Source organism: Gossypium hirsutum, chromosome A04 (genome assembly GCF_007990345.1).
Source record: "Gossypium hirsutum isolate 1008001.06 chromosome A04, Gossypium_hirsutum_v2.1, whole genome shotgun sequence".
Taxonomy (NCBI): Eukaryota; Viridiplantae; Streptophyta; class Magnoliopsida; order Malvales; family Malvaceae; genus Gossypium; species Gossypium hirsutum.
The window spans coordinates 2,609,902-2,615,170 of record NC_053427.1 but is presented as its reverse complement, the minus strand read 5'-3'; the positions used below and the strand labels follow the sequence as shown (position 1 = coordinate 2,615,170).

General features: G+C 29.3%; 1 pseudogene; it reads right to left on the bottom strand.

Moving 5' to 3' along the window:
• Positions 1 to 2,256: 2,256 nt before the first annotated feature.
• On the bottom strand, positions 2,257 to 4,540 carry LOC107903337 (GDSL esterase/lipase At1g28610-like; annotated as a pseudogene).
• Between the last annotated feature and the right edge of the window lie 729 nt (positions 4,541 to 5,269).

The window sequence follows — 5,269 nt, the reverse complement described above, 5'->3', positions numbered from 1 at the left end:
TTCCAACAATTTAATCAAATTGTTGCTGAAGCAAATTGTTGCTGAACTCAAATATGTTTCTTTTTTATGGTTAACTTTCAATAGTTTTATGTATACTACATTATTTGATTAATATAAAAATTAAATACAGTTTTGGTTGAAATGATAAATTTCACTTAATAAGATCATGATACATTGGATTCAAATCTCGCAATTCTTATTATATGTATTGTTATTTCTCATTACCATTGAGACACGTGTTAGCAAAATTGGCAATGTGGACCCTCTTGTTGAGATGTTGTTTCAAGACCCACCCACCATAGTCAAAGGAGCATCAACCCACCTCCTCTCCCTAGACACCTGCTTTTAAGTGTGAACATATTTTCTAGGCGATTGGAGGTTACATCGGCATAACAACTTTATTTTTATCAAATGAATAATAGAATGAGCAAGTAGGGGCGTATCTACAAAGACCAATAATAATTTTAATTCTTTAAATAAAAGTAATAAAAGTAAATTGGAAAGGATTTTTTTTTACGAAATCAAAAACTAAATTTAAATTGAAAATTTAAGTCGAAGAAATCAATAATTAAAAGTTTTATAAAAGTTTATGGGAAAAAACCTATAGCCAAAGGTAAATCTTCATTGGATAATGAATTTGATCATGGGCACAAATATAACTTCGATGCCTTTAGTAGATTAGTTTTAGTTGTTGACTCAACGCCAGACAACTAATCTCTTCTTACCTGTTCAGTAATTAAGAGACAACTCGTTTGAGGTTATTTTTCTAACCAATAAATAACCTTGTAACTCAAAGCTCAATTTTTAACTTACTGAAAATATTAAAAACTAGAGAGACCTAATTCTAATCAACAAATTCGTTGAGATGGTTTGAATGATATATTTGATAAAGAATTGTCTCAAATCGGTTTTTTTATAGTTTTGTTTTTTGGTTTCTTGATTCAATTCAAGGTGAAGGGATTTTTTCTACTTTTTTGCTTTTCGATTAACCCCCATTGTTATAATCGATTTGGGGATTTTTTTTAAAAAAAATTATTAGGTTTTCATGTTTTGAGTTTAATTTTCTTAAATCACTTTTTTTTTCATACAAGGAAATATACATAAATTAAACACATTTTTTTCACGCATGGAATGTCACATTATTCTATTATTGTTCATATATTTAACGATAGGTTACCTTTTTGCATTCATTTTGGGATATGACAAACACGAAGAGTTAAAAATGATTAAAAAAAATTGGAGGACTAAAATGAATTTTTTTGTAAAGTTAGGGCTAAATAAGTTATTTTGCCTTAATAGAAAGCATATATTAAAATTTAATAGGAATAATGATAATTTAGTCCTTAATGTTTACTCATTTTATCATTTTGGCTTTTATTCTTTTTGGAGGGTCATTTTGACCCTCAAATTTTAAAATTTAGTCAAATTATTTGCTTTTTTAAGGGAAAAACTTATTGAACTGTTAAAATTTTATTGGTATTGATGTGGCCACTAGAGTGTCACTCCACTTGTAATTCATAGAAATTCAAAAAAATAATGAAAATATTTTTTAAAATATCAAACAATTTCAAAAAGGTTGATAAGAACTTTTAGAAAATTTATCCATATGTAAAATGCCATGTGAGGTGCCACATCAATACCATTAAAATTTAAATAGTTCAATCAATTTTTCCATAAAAAAGCAAGTAATTTGATTAAATTTTAAAAATTGAGGGCCAAAATAACCCAAAAAAGAATAAATGTCAAAATAACAAAATAAATAAACATTAATTAAGAACTAAATGTTAATTTAGTATCATAGCTTTAAATAAGTTTAAATGAATCATTTATAACTATGAGGAAATTAAAAACAAAAATTGAAAATATTTTAAGTAGGATTAAATTTGAATAGTTAGATATATATATATTGGATCACAAATATATCTTATCAAAACAAATCATGGTTGACATATGTACCTTGATTGAATATTTAATCAAATTGTTGCTTTTTTTTCAATAATTTAATCAAAATGTCGGCTTAAAAGAATAATTTCAAGTCTAACTTTATACTATTCGCTAAAGAATTAGGATGGGTTTAGATGGATGGATGGTGTATTTATTTGTTGTTAGTGTAAAAATAGTAGTGACGGTGAAATTAAATACTGTAACGTGAAATAAAAAGTAAACTAAACACATCGCACCGTACTATTCATCCAAACCCATGCTTAGAGTAGTATAGGAGGTGTGCATTTAGGATTAGCTTTGTGAGATATTGGCAAGCATCAATTTGATCCTTTTATTGATTTGGAAGGAACTTTGGATGGGGAACAGAAGTTACTGGGGGTTTACAGTTAATGGGAGACACAGGTTATGGATTTCATCAAATCTTCAAATACAACATTAGCAAGCCATTTGTTGGCCGCTTCTGTATAATGGATGCCATCCCAACTTATATACGAAGAAGGGTCATTGCAAGAGCTTTTTAATGGTGGATAACCACAAGATCTGGACGAATTATAATTGTAAAGACCCCCAATTCCACAGCATGCCTTCAAAGTTTCTTTAAATCCTGCCATCATCCAACAAACTTTCATCTAAACAATCCAAAAATTTTGATCACAGATTAACTTCTCTTTGTTTAAAAACGAAGTGAAAGCTTACCAAATTGTTTTGGAGAATGGTAAAAACGCATTGCAATGTTGTAATAATCAGCATAAACAATGTTGATGTCTGGATGACGGTTTCGGAGTTTTTCGAGTTCCGTTCGAAGCAATTCGTTGTGGTGTTGAGAGAACTGGTTCAACCATGTTAGACAACCAGTTAAAGGATCGTATTTATCCTTGTTTGAGCCCTGATAATTTGTCAATAATTCTGGGGAGCATCCAATTGGGAAGTTTCCAGGGACCAAAAATGTCATTGCACCTAACTCAATCAACTCCTGCATAGGAAAGGCATCCTTCATTGTTTTTTTTCCCTGAATGCATGACTGTAATCATTTCCCCCAATCACTCCCATCACAATCAAGGAATTCCGAAGGAGCTTTTTGCAATCTGTAAATCATAGCATGAAACAGAGATATGGTAACTAAGCTTGCAAGAAAAATAAACATGAATGAAGATTTTCTTTCCTACCAAACACAAACTAGAAAAATATATAAAAAAGTTTTACCTGCAGAAGATGAGCAAAGAGATGGCAACAAATGTTTGAAGGAATTCAATTCATCTCCCAAAGAAATGTTGGTGGAGCGATTATAGATTCCATTTTCTTGGAGAAACGATGAATTCAGTGCAGTAGCACCCGCCACTGCAAAATTCTTTCCCTTTTGGAACTTCTGTAATCTCCCTACTTTAGTTGTTTAAGATGGCTGTAAAAAGGGAATCCCCAAAGCTTCAGCTGCCAAAAACCATGCCAAATTGCAAACAGTTGTTGTAACTTGTAACTTGTAATTTCTATAATATTTGAATTTGAATCCACATGCTTTAAAATCTAAATCTATTTATTATCAACATTTAATTTGAATATCATTATAGTTTGAACTCAAAAATCAAAATTTTTTAACACGGTGTGTTGGTCTGATAGTTAGGCTGTTCACTACCTAAGATGTGGCCTGAGTTCAAGTCGTGCTAATGGCGTAGTTGTTTTGGCTTTGTCCTCTTCTTGTAATTCACCAAAATAAATGAAAATGTTTAATCGAATCCTTCTAGAACTATAAAGATAAAAGTCAATACAATGGTGTAATTACATTTTAATTCTCATAGAAATGTATATAACTTAATCTCGACCCCATTTATAAAAATGTTCTGACTTTGCCCATTCTTGAGTTTATATGTCCATTTAAAAAAAATTTAATAAAACAAATTTGAATAGTTTATTCAAATTTAGATAACATATTATGTTATCCAAAAGTAAAGCAGGTTTGAATAATAAATTTTAGAGAGCTACTATCCACATCCTCCATGAATCCATTATGGAAAGTAATTGGAATATATAAACCAAATATTATTCGAATTTATAATATCTAAATCTATAAATAGCAAATCAGATATCCATAATTATATGTGTCCTCACTAACTAATACTATTCCATGATGTTATCTCAGTACTTACATAAATATGGATCATCAGTTCGCCTAAATTAGAACATGTATACACATACCAAGGAAATCAATAACCAAGCGGCCATCGCAACGTCGCCCGCTTGGATGATGAAAGAAAGTCCGACCATTCGGAGGAAAAGCCGATGGCGGAAGCTTGTTGGATTCCAATAGTGAAATCTCAAGTAAGTTGCCGGTATCTGTTAAGGAATCACCGAAGCTGAAAATCGATGTGAAACATCCATTTACTGGTTGAATAATGCTAACTATTATGACGAAGAGAAAGCCAACAATCAAACATTGTTTCAACACCCAACATGATGAACAAGTAGCCATTGAGAGCACTTGTAAATTTAACAACAAAATGTTTATGTTTGTTTATACTGCTACTTCCTCAATAAAATACTCGACATGTATATATAGAGAGTACTAAGATTCTTCGTATTTAACATATAGTCATATTTAACACTCAATCTTGAACATGAATAACCTAAGTTTATAGTTCATTGTACTAAGCATAAGTTTATAGTTTCTTCCTACAAAGAATTTAAGAAACTTGTAAAGATTACAAAACGTGGATCAATGGATGAATGACAGAGTTAAAGCGAAGTAGATATAAATAAGATAAATAATATTGGCTAATTGGAGAATTAGATGAAAAGTAGCTTTCGATGATATTCAAAATAGTAAACCATTAAGTAATCTCTACACATATTCAATAGTGTTTTTTTTATATGGTTTACACAACATTTTCATCTTTTGTCAAAATAACTTTGATTGTACTTTGTAGCTTTTTTTAGTCATTAATTTTTGTTCCTTTTTTCAAACTGATTTAATGAAAGTATGATTAAAAAAGTTAACGGAGATAATATGAAATATTTTTAATGAGATATAATTTATTACTTAAATAAACCTATAAGATAATTACATGTAGAAAATAATAAAATAAATACATAACACATAATTTTTTTTTAAAAAAATAACTCTTAATTTAAAGAAAATATACGTAATTATCTAAAAAATTTAACTCAGTAGAAATACCTCTTAGCAAACAAACATATGAAAAATTGAAACCTTTTAAAAAAAGGAAGAAATATTGAAATACTGAATTTATTCATTAAATTTGTTTGAAAAAAAATCAAAGGTTGATGGTCAAAAAAGACTAAAAAATACAATTAGGACCAATTTGACAAAATA